At 36.0% G+C, this 23131-nt stretch overlaps 1 long non-coding RNA gene across 1 annotated transcript in view; it reads right to left on the minus strand.

Moving 5' to 3' along the window:
- Nucleotides 1-3689: 3689 nt before the first annotated feature.
- LOC104689848 overlaps nt 3690-23131 on the minus strand; it is a 124700-nt gene continuing 105258 nt past the window's right edge. The window contains exon 3 of the long non-coding RNA XR_005601524.1: nt 3690-3742. This is a non-coding gene — a long non-coding RNA (uncharacterized LOC104689848). The remainder of the gene's footprint in view (nt 3743-23131) is intronic.

Here is a 23131-nt window from a genome sequence, read left to right on the forward strand (position 1 = left end):
AAGCTTTACTCTAGAAAGTTATCAATTATAGTCTTTTACCTTGGAGAAACCTACTTCTTTTTCCTTTTCAGGAAAGGAAAGATCAGGAGAAGGAGATGATCTTCATGATGTAATCACAAGCATAACTGAAAATGCAAGCAATTTAAGAGCCATCATAATCAATGAGAACTCCTCATTTGTCTTCAGAAGGTGTCAGAACACACATCACTCTTGACACAAAATCACAAAATGGCAGCAAACATGAAATTCTGAGAATGCCATGGATGCTGTGGCAGCAAAATATGCATGCACTGTTTTTTCTTCATTGCCTTTGGCCAATCTTAAATAAAATCTTTTGCCTCACCTTTACTCCCTGATGGCTAGAAAGCAGTTTAGGAATCAGATTGCTTTACTTTTTTACTGGGATATATCCTAAAGCAAAATCCAGGCACTTCAAAGAAGGAAAGCACTCAGAAATGTCATAGAACGAACTGCCTGAATAAAGAGGAAAGTGAAGACAGAGCCAATAAATACTGTTGCAATGCCAGAATCTAAAGCAGTTTAGACAACATCATAATGGCATTGCCTACAATCAATGTGCAGAAAACCCTTTTTGACATCATGCAGTTACTTCATGCCATGAAAACCAAAAAATCTAGCATGCCATTTATAGATCCAGCTTGAACACATTCTAACTGTGGCTAGATTGATATGACCATATGACCTCTGGAACTAAACAGTTTTGCCAGCTTGCTGGTTGCAGTGAATGCTCAGCCTATACCTTTCCTAAAGTCTAAGCTCCAGGGCACAGGAGCTCCCCACAGACTGGCTGAGCAGTAAGAGGAAAATGTACAATTCACACCTTAAACTTTGTAACCAAAGAGTTCCTTTGTACTGTCCTTCAGATATACTGGAGGACATAAGTCATTTCAGCACTGCTATGTAAGCAACAAATTGTTAAAGAGTTAGGCCAAGCTGGTTTTGATATTCAGGAAACAATTCCACTTTCAAAATAAGATGGATAGTGGGAAATTGTTTACACAGTCTATTTTTTGGCCAAGTAGGAGATTGGTCATAAACTATCACTTAAAATCATCTGAGGTCTGTTGCAAGTTTGGCATTTCTCTTTTTTCCCAGAATTCTTGACTAATTCCACATTGCACTATCAAACAGTAGGGACTGCCAGAAGCTGAACTCAGTGTATAAAAACTTAGCAAATAAATAACCTTAAAGCCATTTGGCTATGACTGTGCAACAATAAGGATGAAGCAGAATTTAAAGGTTACATATGCAGCCATAGAATAAAGATGTTATTCACAAGTGAGCTGCTAGGTCATTTGTGTTAAATGTCTATGGACTTTACACTAGAAAGTCTTAGTCTAGCAGAGATTTACTCCTCTGCTCCAGCGTTCTGTTCAACTTTTGAGGGAGTATAGCCCCCAGCTTCATGTCCCTCACTGGATCTGCTTCAACAGGTCCATGTCTTTCCTTTACTGAACACCCTAGAGCTGGATGCAGCACTCCTGGTGGGGTGTCACCAGCATGGAGCAGAGGGGCAGAAGCCCCTCCCTAGCCCTGCTGGTCATGCCCAGGATATTGTTGGCTTTCTGGGCTGTGGGAGTATCTTGCTGGGTCATGTTGAGCTTTTGTCAACAAACACCTTCAACTCTTTCTCCTCAGGTTTGCTCTCAATAAGTTTGCCCTCTGTAAAGAAATAAGCTTAATAAAGGGAAAAGAACGCTATTTTTCAACTTTAATTAAAATATTAATGGACTCCTTTAAGCATTACAGTTGTCTAGAAGTGTTTTAAATGCCTTCATGACTTATCTGTTTCTCACAAACAGTAAAAATTATGGCTGTTTGTTAAAAACTATTACAGCTTTTAAATGGTTCTTATTGTACTTTATTCAATTCTAGGAGAATCTAATTGATTCTCTGGCTTATTTTCTTATAGACTCTTTTCAAAGACCTGTATTTCTATTAAAGAGAGAAGTCTATCTGTGGTAATTGAACTAGCTGCATACTAAACAGTTTTATCTCTTCCTTAATACATTTTTTCCTTCTCAAAACCTGTAAGAGATAAGCTCCCCTGAAGTTTATGTGTAGTTCAAATAACAAATAGGGTAGATAAATGGAATGAGCTGAATAAGTGGAAAGAAATCTACTATGAAATTAAGATATAAATTGTAACTATGGAAACAGCCTTTGTAATTAAGAATAATTTAGAAAGGCATGGAAGATGTTTAATCAGTATGTAAATTAACTGATTTTTTTAGAAAGGTAATAGAAGTTAATGCAATAAAATCCTTTAGTACATTCTTAGTGGCCTAAAATACAAACAAACAAACAAACCCCCCCCGCCCCCCAAACCCTAGCTTCAAGTTCTTTGCGATTTTTCATGAGTACAGTACTGGGTTAAAACCCAGGCCTTACTTTGCAACATTTTCAATATTTGCCTTGAAACACACAATAAAAACTGAACCAAAATTCTCTTTTGATATTTATAAACCTGCATTAATACATGGATCCTCACACACTTTTCAATGATTCTAGTAAATTTCACTAACGTGGTATAACGTTTTATAAAGGAAAATAATAATACAGGAAAGTAATACTTTCCAAAAATGAGATGGGAGGGAAAAAGTAAAATGTTCCAGCTCAGCCAGCATGCGAAAGGCACAATTGAGAAAGGTATTTCATTTCTAGAGCAGTCATGTGGTCTAGGTCACCAACGGGGAAGCAAAATGATACAAAATAACACTTAATGCAGAGTGCCTATTTGAATTTATTCTGAAAGAAGCAGCAGAACTCCAAAGTGAGACATAGACATGAGATGGAGCAGGACTGGGCCTTACACAGTAATGGTAAAACAGTGATACTTCTCAATAAATTTGTTTTAAATGCTTGTTTTTAACAAACTTTCTTGTCCTCTGTGTGTGTTATGCTGATTTTCCAATAATATTTCAGCATAAGACACTCCAGCCAAGAACACATCCTTGTAACTTGAGGTAAGCTGGCTGAGGTGCCAGAGCCAGTGTAGCCTTATAACCTTTAAGTCCATACTACTAAATCTTTACTTAGTCCAAGAGATCCTCACTTCTTTGCACACATTATGTATAGGTTTGTAAACTACAGACTACTTTTTTTAGCCCATCCTTTAAGGCTTTACTGTACTTCAGATATGTTGAAAAGATCTATCGATAAGACAGCAGATTTCTGTGGCACTAGAAAATTGTGTGAGGAAAACCAAAATGAAAAATCTTTGTTTTGCTAATACATAAAAATCATCTGTTGAATACAAAGCAGTTGAGTTATGCCCGCTTTTCACAAATATCTCAGATGTAGTCAAAGAAGTACAGACGTCCTCTGCACACCTGTTCTATCTTCCTACAAGTATCTCGAGCATCTATTAAGTGTCATTATCAGTAAAACTGCAGCCATCCAAAAGAGTTTAAGCTCATAATATAGTGTTACAGCATTTCTGAAACTTTATGTTGACACGGTCTGATATAAAAGCACAGCAAAAGCTATACCTTACAAATACATAGGGACAACTTACAGATAGAAAGCATATCTTAATAAAATCAGAGTTAAAAATGAGAGAACAGGTACCTTGTAAACATGAAGTGCATTCTACGTATTTCTTCTTATTATTACCAATTACTTTAAAATACCAACATTAACTCATTCTTTGGCAGTGAACAAAACTCACCTTTGTAGCTCATCTTTTATTCTTTCTCTCAAGGCTGAACCTCAGCTGTCACTATCAGAAAAAATCACAAAAACAAAGAGATAATGCTTAACTAGATCTCAAAGAGCTTTAATCTACTGTATTTTAATATTGCTGTATTTCACTTCCTCTTCTACAGAACTTAAAGAAAAAACTTGGCAAAAAACATTCAAAATATGACCAATTTAACAAAAAATTTAAGTTATTTATGTAACTTCCATGTTGCATGTTGGGGGTTTTTTTGTTTTGGTTTGGGGTTTTTTTGTTTGTTTGTTTTGGGGTTTTTTGGTTTTGATTTTTGGTTTTGTTTTGTTTGGTTTTGTTTTGTTTTTTAAGACAGCCATCTACCAGAAACTGTTTTGAGTGATTATGTGACACAGGACGCTTATTTGACAAAGAACCATTCCTGGGTATCCATAGGTCAGTTTTATCTATTATTCAGCTTCTCCAGTTGTAGAAATTACCAGAGGTATTAAAACATCTGATGACTATGATCAATCCTTAAAAGCCCAGCAGCAAGATGTTTAAGTTTGGTAAACAGCAGTACCTTTTGGCTCAGCCACCCCTCAAGAGCAACTGTAGACTACAATGACCACTGTCACAGTCAGAAGAAGGAAAGACTGCCCAATAAATGTCCTTAGCTCTTTATACAGATGGCCAATATAGGGATGATAAACATGTTAAAGTGCACATTGGTTTCCTACATAGAATCACCTTGAAATTTTTAGAAGAAAAGAAGCAATCCTGGAAGTCAAGGGACATATGAAGCTATAAAAAACTGCTGATATTCGATATGGTAAGGTAAAGGTACCCTGACCGCTGGAAATAGTGGTTAGTCCTAGCAAATGAAAAACATGTGAGGGAAACTGCTGATGTTTTTCCCAAATCTAGTTCAGGAAAGTGGAACTCTAGTTTTATCAAATCTAGCTTGCCATCAGCCAAGATGGTTAAAAAAATCTACACTTGTTTCAAAGTAAACACTGTGGAGTTAAATAACTTATTGTTTGCTTAGCTACTTCTTAATTGTTTTAAACAACTGGACACATACTATAACAACTTTTTAAACTAAGAAGTAGCAGACAATATTTTTCAACAGCCTTGCTATTATGATCTAACTTCTTGTAAATTTAAGAGCTAGCCACAAATAGTAGGAAGGCCCAGAATTCCACAACATGAAAACAGAAATAAGACAAATTGTGATTAAAAAAAAAAAATATCAGAAGTCTGGTGAAACAGTAAGTCAGTTAATAAAAAACCCATGAACACTGTTTGCATGGAAACACTGATTAGACAAGAAAAAGTAGAGTTATTGAATTCTGTTTCTTCTATGAAGAGTCAAAAATGAAGGATTTTCTGCACTTCTCCCTGGAGCTTCTCCCCAAGCCAAAGATGATGTTACCCCTTCTTCTACTGTTCTAAAGTGCTTACTGTTGTCAGTGATAAACACTGAACAATTCTTTAATATGTTTGCAAATAACAACATAAATAAAAATACCCCTCTGACGTTTTTGAGATTTTTATTAACTTGCTCCAAGCCACTCTGGATGATTTGACTAACATACCTAGCAATACAGACTCACAGCTTCAGGGCCTGAGGAGCAATTGCCCCAGCCTTTCTTTTAAAATCTTCCATGTGGGGAAGTGGGGTTTAGAGGGTAAGATAATTTTCAAAGATAATGGATTTCCAGAGCAAATAATTAAACAGCTAAGACTGAGACTATCAAAATCTAATGAGAGTGAAAAAGACTGAATAGAAAACCTGAAAATCAAGTCTACCCTTTGATGACTGTGTAGAAAAACCGTGGGTTTTTATCCAGTCCCCTCTGCTTGCAGCACATTCCCTCTGGTTACCACAGATAATGTGTTGCTTACTACAACACCATTTCCCTAACTCCTTCTGCCAGCTCCAAATTAGTCTGTTTGTCCATCTGAGATGAGCCTGCTCAGTTACTCTCAGGGAAAGGTACAAACACCTTTCCCAGAAGTTTTTTCTATGATGAAACATGTCTGACACTGACTTTTTGGTCTTCTCCATCACTTTGGATCATTTAAGAGAGATAACACTTCAAGAAGCAAACCAGAGTTAAATGATATTTCTCATACTCTCCCTCCTCATTCCTTTTCAACATGACTAGATCTAAACATCAATAAGATTTTTGCAGTCTTCAAGGAAATATCCGTGTTCAGTTCCAGATTTTAAATCTGTTACTCAGAGCTTCAGAAAAGAGTGCTTTACTGCATAAAATTCTTGATGTAACAATATATTTAAGGAAGAACAGCACTGTCAGTTTAGGTCATACTTTGCCAGATACTATTAGTTTTGTGATATTTCTTGCAAAGTTCTGTAACTGAGAGGCTGGTTAGTCTAAAACTTCCACATAAACCCATCAATGTTCACAAAGATTTTCTCAAAGAGATGTATTCCTGCTCACTCTGATTGTCTATTCTATTGGTTTTCATGAATAGGATTTCATTCTCATAGACACTTTGAGTATCCACGTTGAAAGCTGAAACCCATCCAGGATGTATTTTTACACTGTTTGTCTTTTGTTCTGTTAAAGTATTTCAGCCATTTACTCAAAAAATAAAAATGTTAGCTCAAAATAAATTATTTTATAGGGATGGTTCACAATTTGACAGCAACCTGCACATCAAAAAGTTATTTTTCTGCATTGTCTATCAAACACTTTGCACTGGCAACATATTCACAACATATGTAAAAGCATGTTTTTCTCTTTTATCCACAGCTTCCTTTTTCTCTCTACTCATTATGCAGTTTTTATTCCAATTTAAAACACTGAAAACAACAATATCTTCCGCAAATATTTATTTTTTGTGCAAACACATTATTGTATGATCAAATCTTGTCTAAATAAAGTAACACTACCAGAAGTGGTTTTGTTGAGCTTCTCTTGTCAACGATCATAAGCAGGAGGAACAGCTGGTCAACTTCTACCTCCCTCTTTACACAGCTTTCATGAAAATTGGGGAGTAAAACAGGTAGCACAAACATGAGACATCTGTCTGGAGACCATGCCCTGGACTTCAGACCGGATATAGAGGCATCTGCTTTATGCCCATTTTATCTTTTATACAACATGATATAATAATAACATGCCAGATGTTTTGACATCTCTTCTGTCTTCTGAGAGCATGTGAGATCCCACATGTTCCCTTTCCATACAAAGGGACCATGACAAGCTTGAGAGGTAGACCCATATGAACCTCATGAAGTCCATAAAGACTGAGTGTGAGATCCTGCGCCTGGATTGGGGGCAATCCCAAGCACAAATACAGGCTGGGCATGACCAGCAGGTTGAAGGGGGTGATTTTTCCAGCTCTGCTCCAATCTCATGAGACCCCTGGAGTAATGTGTCCAGCTCTGAGGACCCAAACATAGGTTAGGACGTGGGCCAGTTGGAGTGCGTGGTGACAAAGATGATCAAAGTGCTGAAGTACTTTTCCTATGAATACAGGTTGACAGAGCTGGGGTTATTCAGCCTGGAGAAGAGAAGGCTCTGGGGAGACATTATTGTGGTCTTCCAGTACCTAAAGGAGGACTGCAGGAAGGCTGGAAATAGACTTTTCACAAGGATATGTAGTAATAGGACAAGGGTTATTGGCTTAAAACAGAAATAGGGCAGGTTTAGATTGGATATTAGGAAGAAATTCTTCACTGTACAGTTCATGAGGCACTGGAACAGATTGCCTAGACAGGCTGTAGGTGCCCCATCCCTGGAAGTGGTCCAGGCCAGGTTGAAACTTTTGAGTGACCTGGTCTAGTGAAAGATGTTCCTGCCCAAGGCAGGGGGTTGGAGCTAGATGATCTTTAATGTCCCTTTCAAACCAGATAATTTTATGATTCTATGATTAATTTGGCTTAATTTTCTTGAAATCTTCATTGCAAGCATGCATATAAATCAGTGAAAATCTCAATAGCTGTTCAGACTTTCTTCCAAGAGCATCCCTACTTTGAGATAAATTTACTATTTTTGTAAATTCAATTTTAGCTGTCTAATGATTTTTTTCCCTGAACTTTTAATCTCGGAAAGCAGTATACAGAAGTTATTTATGAGTAAAAAATAGTTTCATGTCTGGTAGAATAAAATATTGTCTTTAGCAAGTAAGTAATCAGACATCTAAACATTATGTTTCACACATCTTAATATTGTGATGAGGAGGAATGCCTCAGCTTCTGCACTCTTTTTCATCATAACCCTAGAGTCTATGTCAATATCTACAAATTCTAGAAGCACACATTTTTTGCTTGAGTATATGTAAGGAAAGTATGGCCACAGAGGGATTTTCATCACTACTGTTAGTTATATCTCTGAATTGTAATTCATTCATGCATAGCACTCTCAGAAGGATAGTGGGGTTTTTTCATCAGAACCAGGGAAATGGAGAGGTGGGGAACTAGCCATGACTTATAACTGGAGTATAAACCTTATTGTTCACAACACTGCATACTAATTCTAAAACAACCAAAAAAAACCCCAAAGAACAAAAAAAACCCCTTTTCTCTAATAAGTAAACAGCTTTGCTCTTGAGTAGTGCTTGTTAAAAATCAGTAAGAGCCATTCCTGAGCTTTATGCCCCCTAATCAATGAACTTTCAGTCATTTCAGCTAAATTCATATTTTACAGATTTCTACACTGAGGTCCACTAACTTGGGAGACACAGTTTGTCTAAGAGCTGAATGTATGTTTAAATCACTATTCTACCATTCCTGAAGGTGTTAACAAAGGATTATATTCCCAAGAGCACAGTGAGGAAATCTATGTGAACAATTTCATGCGCTATCCAAAATTGAAAGAGGGAATGTCCATGTTAGTCTACTACCACTCTCACTCTAAAGCATCATTACAATATAAAAGGAGATTAGGATAGTCAGGATTTTTTTGATCACAAAATTGGAAAATATTTCAAAGGTAGTAGTCTTTCAATATGCTAATCAAAGAGGATGGGAGTAGAATAATATTCAAAATTATTTCTAAGCATATTTAGTATAGTCTTTTTATCTATGGGGGGAACTTCTGGCTGCTTCTATAGAAGGATTGCATACATGTTCAAAAAAAGAAAACTTACAAATGTTTACTGTATTCCTTGACATTTTAAATCAAATGTGCAGCAACTGAATGCTTATGAGATGCAATTAATCAACAGTGAATGTTCTCACATTTATGGATGGATTAAACACAGTAAGGTCTAATTAGTTTTTGCTTAAGCAACATGAAATTATAAATAGCAATCACGTTTCTTAATTTGCGTCTCCTACAATTTTCATTCTACTTTCAGAAAAAAATTGAACATTATTAAGTGTTAGTTAGAAACAGGATAAACAACAGAATGTTATATAGGGAACGGAAAATTTGAATACATTTGCCAAATGTACCATGCAAACTTATTTCAGTAAAAAAATTGGTACATCTCCAGCTTTTTAATAGCTTTTCCTCTGTGTGGGAAACAAATAAGATGGGGGAGAAAAAAGAAAAAAGATGTAGCCCTTCATGTTGAAGACAACAGAAACACAAAGTAGCTTTCAATTTTTTCTCCCTCTGTTTTCATATTTAAAGAAAAGCTTAGAAACAAATACCTTTAAACACTCCATCTCTACAGACATATAATTTCACTACCAGCTAAAGGGGCTGAAAGGTCAAGAATGTGAGAGATACCCTAAATCCATGAGAAAGAATTTGATGAAGTGCAATTTCTTCCCCTGACAGAGATAACTATACTGTAGCCACTGACACATTTTCCCTTGTTTAAGATTCTTTAACAGTATATGATAAAAAAGAACCAATACAAGATATTATAACAGTAAGATGTGAAAACACTGTTCACTTCCTGTGCTTTGCCTTTTCACTTTTAATAACACCAAGATTCCCAGGATAAGGGAAAATATTCTGCTTTGCAAGTAACTGTGAAAGGTAGGAAAAGTATTTGTTCAGTGCCTTAATCTTGAGTTAAGTGGAAAAGGTTAAGGGACTTTAACTAGTTTGTCCAGTCACGGTTTATCTCAATTTTCAGTTTCCTTTAAAGAAAAATTCTACTGACACCTTTTCCACTTAGTCTGACATTTCTGTTGTTTGTGGAGGCAATTACCAACGGCAAAGCAGCATGTAATGAGATCATATTCACTGATATAAGATTCAGGTGTCTTCAAATGGGGAATGATGTTTGATTTCGCAAATATGCAGCTGGTCTCTGAGATTCTCTTGGTAGATACTGTGCTCCTCTGAAAATGGGTAAACCACTACACACTTGACTTTCAAAAGTTCTGGTACATGCACTTCTCAGGGACTTAAAACCAGGAACAGTAGTTGAACAAAACACAGCAGAAGATGCCTTGTGAATGAAATGGTATATGAGCAAGAGAAGTAACAGAAGAAGGATCTATGTGCTTATGTTCTCTCTGGTATAGGCAGTTTCCACAGTTAAATTAGCATGAAGAAAATGGAGGACACAGCTGAAATTTGGAAAGTTCTGTTGGAAATTGATTAGATCTCAAGAAGCAGTTGGCTTAAACTCTTTTATTCCCTAAAGTTTACAGATAAGAGAGCCAGCTTCTACAGATAACGAATGCTGAATCCAGTGATGGATGATTCCAATTTGCATTTGGATAATTCTCCACTCCCTGCTATGAAATATTTACAAAAACACTGATTTCCCAAGCTAAAGACAAAAGAATTTAGTATAGCTACAGCTTGTAGAGAGGATATGGATGGCATTAGAGGGATATTTTCATATTCTAATGTTATAAAGCATTACACTATATGGAAACAGTGATAAGAAACACCTCACCGTTGAGGCTCAGCAACTACAGCAAAATTTTTTTCATTAACCCATGGAAGCAAAGCATGTGAAAGACATTAGAGACAAAGTAAGAGACTTCTGACATAGCAGAGATTGTCTTTACAATGTATTCATTAGCAGTCACCCTCCCATATCTTTTTTTCTAACTTCACTTCCCATCTTCCATAAAGTTAAGACCAAAAATAAAGGATGCATAGCATGACAATACGGCAAACTCCGTCAGTATATAGGCTGCCAAAGAAAAGAGATTCTCAGGACACTTAACAGAGGGTGCAAAGCCAACAGAAGCAGAATCAACATTCCTGAAGAACAATTATATTCATACACAAAACAAGCTGTGACTGCCCACTGTCACTACCTAGGTAAAGGGAAAAAGTGAAATAATATAATTACTCCTTGTCGTCTATCAAAAAAAAAAAAGTCTGGTATTTATTATCTAGTTTGATATCTATCTATTTGATCTTGCTCAAAATCACTAAATAATCTAAAATTCAAATATTACGTTATTAGCTGTCTGATATTTCCCTCTGTTATTTTAGTCCTTTAATGATGTTTAGTGAGCTTAAAACCCCTTGATTTTTCCCTTTCCAACTGAAAGATTAAACTTGCCTAACTTGGAAGAAAACTGCAAAAGCCCAGTGCATCATAGTCATTTCCTTACTTGAACAGTATTTAATTGGTTGATGAAAACGGAAAACAAAATTTGGGAACCTTGGAAAATTCAACCTCTTAGTATTAGAATGAAAACACGAAGGTATCATCAATGGATGCGTACTTGTATTCCAGCCTAACAATTAGCACACGATCCATAGCTGGCAGTCCTACTGTTCCCTGGGAACCATTCTTCCACTCTTCACTCCTGAAAAACTTTCAAAACAAGAACAAAACAACACTGTCACACTTAATGGTGACCCTCTGACACCATAGTTTAGCTTCGACATATGTCATTCCTGCACACACGTTCACATCTTATTCTGTGGTGGAAAACAGCATATAAAAATTGGGATCTTCTGTCATTCTGGTTGCTCATTCTAGTCGCCTTGCCTTGATGATGTGAAAACAATCCAAAATTACCTCATTTATTACCTTTGGCCATACCAAGCCAAAACACGGAGGCCTGTGCATAAATGGAATTTTTCACATTCAGTTCCAAGAATCCTTTCCTAAACAGCAAGTCAACATTTTCTGGATCACCTGTGGCAACTTCGAGGAGGGACATAGACACAGAAGTAATACTAAATACTTATAGATATCCTGGTTGTAGTGGAGGAAAGAGTTAGGGGTCTGCCTACTCACACGCACCCTCTGGATACAAGGAAAGCAGGTGGCATTACCCTGGCAAATATGCATAAATCATCAGGAAATACCTTGGAGGGAAAAGTGCTGCCCACGGATGCATAACTTAGCATCTGCTCACAAAGGATTCACCATGGAGTAGGGCAATTTGCGCAGAATACTTCCACGTAGGTTATTCTCAGTGAAGGATTTAGTTATGCTGGTCCAGAAATGCAGAAGTGCACTCAGAGCAAGCTGCTAAATGTGCAAGAGTGTTTTGCCATGAAAGAAATATTCTTTCATGCTCCAAGAGCTGCTTGTGGAGGACATTATGGCTAAAACCAGTGCAATTCCTTGTGCTAGCTGAATGCACTCCTATAATAGGTAAACATTTACTTGAACCACTGGGTAGGTGTATACAGTAGCAGAATGTGGCAATGAGCACTTTTAGCAAAATGCAGAAAATAGAGATCAATATACCTACAAAATTACTGCAGCATGACATCTTATATTGCTAAGGACTCTTTCATGGTTCAAAGAACTGTTCTTTTTCTCTGTTGAGCGCTGGTGTTCCTTAGAAAATTTGGCTTAGCTGGCTGTTCAACCATGGCCTATTAATACAAAGTGTGGCAAGCCCCTTTACTTCTCTGTCAGTCAGAATCTCCCTTGTAAAATGAGAATAGTTTTGATTTACTTCCAGAGTTTTAAAGGAGTAACTATTATCAGGAATGCTCAGATGTTTTGGTACTATATAAGGATCTATATCCACTGGGTATTCCATATGAACTTGTAATAAAGTCTGCAACTAAATAGCAAAAATTGTCTAGAGTCTCTTTTTGTAGGAAATTATTGATATATGAGGTCTTAAACTCACAACAGTAATCTTCAATATATAAGAAAGAATTTGTCACAGCTCAGTATAAGCTAACACTGCAGAAAGAAACTTAACTTTGCCCTCAATTTGTCTACACTGCGGAGAAGTGTTGAACTGGCTCAAGTGGCCATAAAGCTGGTTTAGTTACGTACTATTCTCTGATCCCATCATATTCATTATAATTAATGATTTACCAAACCTTTCTCTTTTGATAATTTTATGGTTTTAATTTTGTATTACAGGAAAGAAAAAAATTCATAATGAAGATCTCAGCCATTGCAGATGGAGTGGGAACTAGGTGATCTTCAAGGTCCTTTCCAACCTCTTAGCATTCTATGATTCTGTGACTCACAGCTTTATGTAGGAGATTGCTTTTTGCTTTGACACATTAATAAAATTGGAGTGAGGGATGAACCAGACTCATTTGTGAGTCTATTTAACAATTAATGCTTATCTTTTTTAATGGCCTTTCCATGTATCATTAACAATGTCAAGCATGCTGTACATGCCACATAAATCAATTTATTTGAGAGTAAGGTCACACAATCTCAGGGAGACATGAGTTGAGGATGGTACAGGACTGTAGAAGCCAGAGACCCTCCGCATTGAAACAGCACATGCATACAGTTCTGAGACTTACTACTTAATTGCTTTAATAGCTGTAGAAAGATGGGGAAATTTACATCAGCTACAAGGAATATTCATGTAGTATCCTCATCAATTAAAAAAACCCTAACAACTCCCCCCCCCAAAAAGACCAATAAAAAACCCACCATGAACCAAACAAAAAATAATAAACCCAGAAGTGTACATCTAGATTCCAATCACCTTCTTACTTTTTTCTATTTTCTACAGATGAATAAATGTTCCTCAAAATTATTACTCAGATTATTCCTTCTGTTATGAATACAAATTTTAAAAGCACAAAGGTCATCAACAATGACGAGCTCCAGTTTAAAGTTGAATAATGATGCCGTGAGGATGAAGCAATCTGTAGCAACCTTGGCCCATAGTGAGCATGAAGAATTGATATGAAGATCCCAAGGGCAAACAAGAAATAAAGTAGCAGATCCTAGACCTCAGGCATCAAGGAAGCAGCCTGAGGCTTGTTCAAGGAGCAGGCAAGTGGAATCAAACAGGAACAGCTCTGAAGAGCAAAGAAGACAAGGGAGCCTGGAATGTCTCAAGTGCAGCATTCTCCAAAAGTTCCAAAATAGCCAGTCCAGCCTCAGGAAAATATATCCAATCTGTTATTAAACCCCATCTGAACCTACTGCTTTAAATTTACAAATGTAATCACTCTTTTTTTGCTGCAAAGGCGCTACAACAGAGAGTTTAGATTGTTTCTTTCAATATGTGCCTCTTTAGCCATCTCTTCTCCAAGCTGAATAATGCTTTGGTCCCCCACTAAATTTCAGGTTACTCCAGTTTATTAAAATTTTTTGATTTTGAGGTGCCTGAAACCAGATACAGTATTCCAGAAACACTCTAAAAAGTGCTAAAAGGTGCATTAAAACTTCCTCCAACATACATCTGTGTTATTGTCAATACAGCCCAGAAGTTAAGGCATTGTGTTTTGGTTTTTTTGTTTATGTTTCAAGTGAGATATTGCCTCACACAGTATCAGTGAAATAATGCATTCCTTCTTTCAGGGAATGTTTATTATGTTTGCTAGAAATAGCAGCCCCAGAGGACTGTAACACTATCAAAGGACTATTAGAATTCAAAATTATCTGAAGCTTGAAACAGAGTATGCAAAATTAAATGGAATTGATTTGTTTTTTAGGATGAAAATGAGATTTTTGTCACATGCTAGAAGTAGAGTAGTTCAATAACAGGAGCAAAAAACATAGATCTTTCAGGGATGCTGAAACATATGAATCAGCAGGGGATACTGCCTCCTAATTAAAATTAGCTCATATATTAAGTCATAAACAGGAGGCAGATACATCCTCCTGAGTTAAAGCAAAAAGCCGCTTTCAGCACTGAGCAAACAACATAAGGATAACAAGGTGGGAGTATTGCACATGGAACTGAGGGAAAAGTTAATACATTAAACAGAACAGTCAAGTCTGCTAATACAAAGGGGGAAAATAAAAAGAATGTAGGCATTCCAGGGGTCACCAACTTCACCTAGCACTGAAAAAAAAAGTAAATATCATATGAGATATATAACAGGAATATGGATAGCAGATGTTGAAAATTCTAGTGTTCTCACTGAGACTAGAACATCGCAGAATAATTGGCTGCAAATTTTCTGGAATTTCTGCTGTTGGAGAGAAGGCCCAGCAAACATTTGTTAGAAACAAGAACTGGTGAAATGAAAAAAGAAAAAAAACCTGAAACATTATATATATAAAAAAACATATATACCAGAACAACCAGACGAGCTTTTGAACCCAAATCTCCTTTCATTCCTCTTCTTCTTTTGAAAGGAATAAAAGATATATTAGCTAATTTCCTGAACAAGAAAAGGCCGCACTGCCACTGTATCTACACCCCATCTAAAGCCTCCTTGATCCAGGCTTGATTTTCTGGTTTGACCTTTGGCCTACCTCATCAGCACAGACTTGTTGGGTGCTTGTTTGAAACAGATTTATTATGTTTTAGCCTGTTCTCCATAAATTTTCTGCCATATCTTCCTTCCACATACTACCTGGTTTAGTCTCTAAAGAAGCTCAATTACCACGTCTCACAAAATAACTACAGAAAAGCAAAGACAGTTTCTAGATCAATTTCTACTTTTTGTTTGTCTGAGAATTTAGATGTTAAGAGCCTCGGACTTTCCACTTTTAACAGCAGACATTTACCCATCCAGTAATTTTAGGACTTACCCACACAAGAATATAGGAGCAGGTGAACAGAGTGTAAATTAGTTCACTGTTGCTCCCAAGAACCCACTGCACACGCTTTTGGTAGTTTTTCCTGCCTCTTGCCTATAAAAATACCCCTCCCAGCATGGTGTTCACAGACAACTGTTTTCCTCTGTCCATGAAACAGTGCAATCTGCTTTTGTTATTCATGCTCCAATGTTTCCTGTAATTAAGCCAGCTCTTTCCAAACTAGATTGAGTATCCCAGCATTACATTGCAGTCTGAGTTGTAAATACGGTCTTAGCAAGTTCAGTTCCCTATGGAAAGTTTGTGCGCATATTTTGCCAGTAAGAAATAGTTGAGGGCACAGGAAACTGGTGCATAGTAGCCAGAACACAGTATGTTTGCACTATCCAGTCAGGATACCCTGACTCATAAGGATGAGTCCTTAATAAACATAATAGCATTGTCCTTGGGGTTTCTGCTGGTCACTGTGCATATCTGCATCCTCTCTGCTATTTTATTCCCTAAAGAAGTTCCATTAGCCTCAGAATAAAACTAAATTTTTTGCATTTTACCCCATCCATTGACTGGATTTTTTTTCTCCTGACATGAACTGTAATATTGGACCAATTTTTTGAAGCCTATCCTTTGAATTTTATTTATAAGTCTAACTGTAAAAGGGGACAATATTACCATTCAGCCCATTAAACAATTATACTCAAGGACCCAGGTTAACTCTTACAGTACCATATTTAATATAAATAGACTTAAAATTAGTAAAAGACTAATCTTTTAATAATTCATTATTCATTCTCTTTGCCTTATCTTTTTGTGATTGTGTTTGTGATACTCATATAATTCTGAAGATTATTTATTTGGGCTCACTACCAGAGATCAAATAAAATAACTGTTATGTTGGACTGAAAGTAATTTATTAAAAAGGCTCTACAGAATTAGAAGAAGAAGAATCTCTTGGTGAAAACAAAATTTTAATCCATCTTCTAGTGAATCACTGCATAATAGTTTCTATTATCTTGATAGAAATAGAAGAATGAATCCTCGTCATACAGATATATATTTTTATATATCAAAGAGGTCAGTTAATTTCTGGTGAAAGCATCAATTACACTAGTTTGTGCAATAGAACAGTTCTTAGTTCTCTGATGTTAACATTAAATGAAAAAGTTGTCCGGCATATGCAAAATCCATCCTTCATTATCTGAAAAAATTTCAAAGCCATTTGATTTACAAATGTGTTAACTAAATGAGTTAATATGTTACAACAATGCAAATATATTTTTGCACTTGTAAGAGCTAAAGTCATAAGACACAAAAAGATATCTTCCCTTGTCAAACATTATGCATTAAACAAATTACATTAAATGTTCCCAGAATCAAAATTATTTATATTGCATTAAGACACAAAGTTCCATAACCATGAGTTATTGAATTCAATATTGTTCTCCAGTTGATAGAGGAAAGAATTACTCTCCTTGTACAAGTCAGGAATTGTCATTCTGTAGCTACAGAAGATCAAACTCAATGAAAATAACTTTATCCTTTTGGTGTCTCCTTCTATAAGTCTATCAATAAATTTTCAGGCTGATCTAAGACTGATTCTGAAATTTTTGCTTTCAGTATAGCCACAGTATATATTATTTTAGAAATTCTTCATCTGCTATTGGAGTTATTATCAGATCCCAGAATATTCTGAGTTGAAAGGGACCAACAAGGATCATCAAGTCCAACCCTTAAGTGAATGACCCATACAGGAATGAAACTACAACCTTGGTGTTATCAGCACCATGCTCTGACCAGCTGAGCTTATCTCAGGGTCTGATGTTAGGTTCCAGACCTTTATATTCTGCTCTGAATTTGTGGGGGTTTTAATTTTGGCATTTTTTTTTCTTTTTGGGTGTGTTTTCTTTTTTTTTTTTTTTTTTAATTTTAAAAGCTCTAAATAAAACTTTCTGTGAATAGTGTTTCATATTTTATCACTAAATCTCAAGACAGAGTCAGAAATTTAAGCAGTGTCTTCAAAGTACAAATGCAAAGTACATTTTCAAAGTGTTTTCTAAGATTTAATATATACACCTTGTAAGAGTTGTACTCATGCATGTGCATGTACATGTACTCATGTACCTGTTATATATGTTGTGGCTGGAGGCCAGGTGTCCACCAATCTGCTCTATCACTCCCTTCTCAGGGAAACAGGAGACAGAAACTAAGATGAAAAACCTTGATTGTTTTGGCTCAAGAAGTGAAGAAAATAAAGGTAAGGAAAAGGGCTAAAGAAACTGCCTTAAGGGGCAAACAAACAGATGAGACTGAAGAACCTCTGGTTGTTTGTCTGTATCAGCTAATTCTTCTCTCAGCTGATGTATAATACTGTAGTAGCTCTCAAGTGTAGAAGCTGATTATTATTTTACTACAGATTTTCAGTAACCTGTACCATCATACAGTGATTGTGTAGCCTGACACTATTTGTTCACTCTAACAACTTGTTCTTTAATTCTAACCAGATGCGACAAGTGTAGCACTAAGGACAAAGCTGGAAGGATTGAGGAAAATGAACTTCACAGTTGTCATTGCCTCAAACTCCTTGCTGGAGGCTTGAGTAGGACACCCTGGAGAGGGTTTATTCAGATATTGTGAAATAGTGTCCTTTTCTCCTCTAAAACAAAGATCTTGGCAGGATATTAAATATAACAATGATTCTGATTTAATATTTCACTCCATTTTGGTTTATCCCTGGCATAATATGATAAAATCAAAAATATGGCTTTATTTAGAGTTCTCTAATTTGTGGCCAGGTGAGGATTTTGACCAGCTTGGGTGAGAAATAAAACAGGCCCTGCTCTGTGAGAGTTGTCTCTGTTCATTGCCTTAGGGAGGAAGAGGTCTCAGGCAAGCGATATTCTGGGTAGGAAGACTAAACTCACATGAGGAATAGCTCATTTGGTTTCCAGAGTAGAAGAGTTGGTAGAAATTTAACAGTAGTTAACATAATGACACACCACACTGAATATCTTTATTTCTCATTAACAGGGCATGAACATTTGAGAGCAATGTAACATTACTGTAGTTACACTGTATCATCCTGTGTCTGCATGTGTTGTGAAACTGAGATTTTTTATCTTCTCCTAAGTAAGGATATTTTGAAAAATCTATGTCTTGCTTCCATAATATTAAAATTTTACAATGCTTAAAATGTTCCATTCCTATATCTTTTAGTTACTAAAAAATACCCCAAATAACAAGGTATCAGACCTCCTGCTTCTCTGTGTGTGAATATTTTAATGATGAGAGGTTTCTCTTTCTGCTCAGTTAACTTTGGATCATTTTCTGCAGAATTTGAGCAAGAACATTGTGCCCATACATTTCTGTTTTAAAACCAGGTAATTAAATTAATTAATTTATGTGCTTAATTAAAAGGCAGCCATCTGCTTTAGGTTAGGGTGGAGCTCTGAAATCACTGGTGTAGTGTAAAGTTTTGTTATATTATGAAACAGGAGATACAGAGGTTTAAGAGCAGCTCATTTTCACTCTTGCAGCTTCCATGTTTTATAAACAGGAAGAAGAGGCTGTCTTTAGAAGACAAAGATGATGCCTTGTTCTAGGGGGAAGCAATGAGACAGAGACTTACAACAGTGAATGAACATTTTTTCTGTCCTCAGGACTGGATGCTCCTCTCTTCAGCATTTATTTTTTCAATGCAGTTTCCTTGGCTACTTGACACTTTTGCCTTATTGACAAAGCTCTTTGAGGAAAACTCTTGGCTGCATCTTGCTGACATCGGCGAGGGAAGACATGCAGACAATCAGTGTGATTGATAAAGCAAGCTTCCTTTATTGGTAATACAAAGGCACTTATATAGTATGAGTATACATGCTTGTCAGTTCTTCATTGGTTTAAGCTTATGAAAGCACATTCTTGTTTCTACATAATTGGGTTAGATAAAAGACTACATTGGCAAGCTTCTACTATTTATGTTTTACCTTGAGAAATCAAAGTTCTTCCTCCCCTCTCATGGTCAGTACATCTTATCAGCACAGCACTGTACCTCCTTAAAACTCCCTTTTGGTTCTCAGGCTTGTTTCTCATGCAGGCATTTTCTCATGCAGGCATTTGCTTGTACAGCTCTTTTATTGATCTGTACCCTACAGCTCTATCAATGATCCATGTCCCTGATCCTCTAACCATTCTTCAACAGCTGCAAGGCTCAGTTTGGGATAGAGGGACAGTAAAATTCAGTGTCATAAGCATCAACTCTATTTTACTATGTCCATATTGATAAATTGCCAGGATAGACACAAATACTTAAAATTTTTGGTTACTTTTATGTGTGTGTGTAGGCTCAAAGTGTTTCAACAGTCACTGTCATGATTTCATCCTGAACAAGCTAGCACTCTCTCAAACCATTTTTGGTTGTGCCAAGAGCTGTCACAGATAGTGACCATTCCCAAAAGAGAGCTTGGCAGCATGGATGATTGCCATTCCATGCCAGATGACACCAGCACTGGATAACAATCCTGAGCATGGTCAGTTTAGCATTATAGACATGGAGACAGTGATTTGAGCCCTGGCCATTTAAAGTTTAATGCAAATGGTAAAACGAGGAGAGCAATGTTATGGGAATGGCTAAAATCAAAATACTACAGCTGGTGTGGATGAAACTGACTTGAGATGCTTTTGCCTTGTGTGAAAGGAATCAAGAATTTTGCCATAACATGGCTTTTTTTTCTTTCAAAAAGAAATAGAGAGCTTCCTCTTAATGTTTTCCAACTTAATGAATCAGTCTTAATACAAATGACCACTGTTGAAACAAGTCCCATTCAACATTAAAATGGGTAAAACAGCCACCAATCACCAATGCAGATAGAATAAAACACCCTGACAGTCATCTGAACTTTGCAGGAAAAGTGCATGAAAACAATATGTATATCTCCACCAATGACTATTAGGATTACCCATTTCACCATACATTGGACAATTTAAAGAGACTTTGGACCTCCTCTGGATTTACTGTCTCAAAAAGTAAAATGAATAAAAATAAAATAATCAATTTTGTAATATTTTAGTGGCCACCTTAAAATGTGAAATTCTAGGATAGTTTAAGGCCCTTTACTATATGACATTTTCATCAAGTCTAACAGTATTCTGATTGCCACAGGAAAACAATGTAATGAAAATGAGAACTGCTTAACCCACCTCCCATGAATTTTAATGATAATGGAGGTAGTCATCTCTGTACTTTTACATTCACAGCTGTTGGTATCATAACTGGAATCAGTCCTTCAGTCCTCCTTCAAATTAAATTAGTAATATGCATTTTGAAATGAATGTAATATTTAGCAGGTACACTTGAGTTCTAAAGAATATTGTAAGGCAGATCTCAGTAGTGTCTGTGATAATAAGGCTGTAATATGGATGAATTTCAACTTTTATTCTAATCAAACTCTTTCAGCTACTGCTTCATTATCATGCAAAACCTTTCCAGGTGATATGTCCCAGATTTGATCTCAGTCCAAAAGTATTTAAAAGGGCAATCAAAATCAGTGCAAATGTTGCTGTGAATTTTGAGCGCATGGAAGAAATGGAAAAAATGGGGTGACTTCAACAGATATTTTTGCAAATACTACCAAATTGTTACCTTTTCTTGTAAGCTTCCTGAAGAACAGTTAGATACATGGATACAATTTTAACCCCATACATTCACAAGGAAACACTGATGTAACCTGAAATGGAGTGATAATTTTAACTGCATTTTCATTCTATACAATGTTATAGGCTAATGGCTTTTCAGAAAGTAGGTAAAATCCTAAAGAAAAATACCCTCTTCTTTGTAATAAAAACTAAATCTATTCAGCAATGATTTGATTTTTACATATTTTACTACAATACTTATGTTACTGATGATAAGCTCAGGAAACTAGGAAATTCAGTAGAAAAATAAAAAATTTGAAAAACAAATCAGCATAACATTTTATGACAAAATTGAAAATTAGGACCACGGATTGCTTTCTAAAAGTAAATTAATAGCTATACAAATCTGGTCTCTTCTCATGATCAAAAAGCTCATAAACATGGCTTCAAACCATTACATACTTCAGGAAATAATTTGATAAGAAGGTGCTAGCCCTTCACACACTACTGACAATATAGCCACAAAAATTCTACAAGGGAAGTCTGATCATGAAGGCTTCTTAGCCATTACTTGTAAGATGCCCTGTTTTGGAACTGTTCTTAGTTTGCAGCCATACTTACAAGAAACATTCCTTTATGTTTCTCAAAAATTTGCTTTTCCCTATTTGTCTTTAGGCAAGCTGCATTAAAAGCCCTACAAAAAAATGTACTTCTATAATTTTAAAAAATTTCAGAAAATATTGATGGGATGAACTGTAGAGGCATGATAAATTACATATATTTTATCCTTCTGGCTTGCTAAAAATTTTCATTATGTCTACAGCATATTGAAACACTGACTTGTTTCAGTATTAAATCTCTCAAAATTTTCAAATTTCCATGAGAAAACCTCCAGCTGAGAAAACCTTCTCTGTTAAACATGACACTAATTTTTCTCTTCAGAAAATATTTCTTGACTCCTGAGCAGGGACAGAATTTTCTACAGAGCCATGTGATCACATATTATTCCACCAAGAAAATAGATAGAAACACATCATCCTATATTCCCACTGTGTAAAATGCATTTGTACTTGAATATTAAAAATATATTCTGTTTAATACATCTTTTCCCAGTACAGCTATGTAAAATCCTATTCATTAAAATGGCCAGGTGTTTTAATTTTCAGATGTTCCTACTGTATATACTAATTTCCACTTTGCTACATTTTCTCATACATAATGTATTAAACTGCTTCTTGTTGAGGGCAGGTTCTTTCACATACAGTGCAGAACTGGAGAGAGGCAGAATCCCATCTCTTGTCTGCTTGAATTTTAAGTACCTTTGAAGCAATTACAAAATACTTCAGAAGGGAAAGAAATTTTTTAGAGGACAGTCACATCTACTGAAACTTTTTCTGAATGACCATGACGATTCTTGGAAAGGTCAGCCTTTCTGGAAACTGTGCTTTCATCATAATTTCTCATTTATTTAATGTATCATCTTTCGGACATATTCAAGATGGATGGATGTAAAAATCGGCATGCTGCTGAGGAACATGGCAAGAAATAAAGCATTACTGAGAACAGATATATAAAGCTAGGAGAGAGATGCAATATAAAGGAAAATTACAACAGGAATAATAACAAATAAAAACAACCTCACTGTGACTCCATCACAGGCCAGTGGCACAGGCCAGCAGCTGGTATGAATTGCCATGGCATCCATTCTTGTAGTCAGAATCATTCTTGCTGACCTTTCACTAACAGTGCCATAAAGCTACCCAAGGATATTGTATAATGAGGTCAATAAACACAATACCAAATGCCAAAATACTGTGTCAGAAGAGACACTGGATAATGGAATGCATTGAATAAAATTAAATTTCCAGTCTCACAGAAATTCCTCATAATATTGCATTGTGCATAATCTGTGAAAACTGAAATGAGCTACTTGCAAGTATTTTAAATTTCACTTTAGATTTCATGATAGTTTTCATGCTCCAAGACATTATGTTT

The sequence above is a fragment of the Corvus cornix genome, chromosome 2, assembly GCF_000738735.6.
Source record: "Corvus cornix cornix isolate S_Up_H32 chromosome 2, ASM73873v5, whole genome shotgun sequence".
NCBI classification, from domain to species: domain Eukaryota; kingdom Metazoa; phylum Chordata; class Aves; order Passeriformes; family Corvidae; genus Corvus; species Corvus cornix.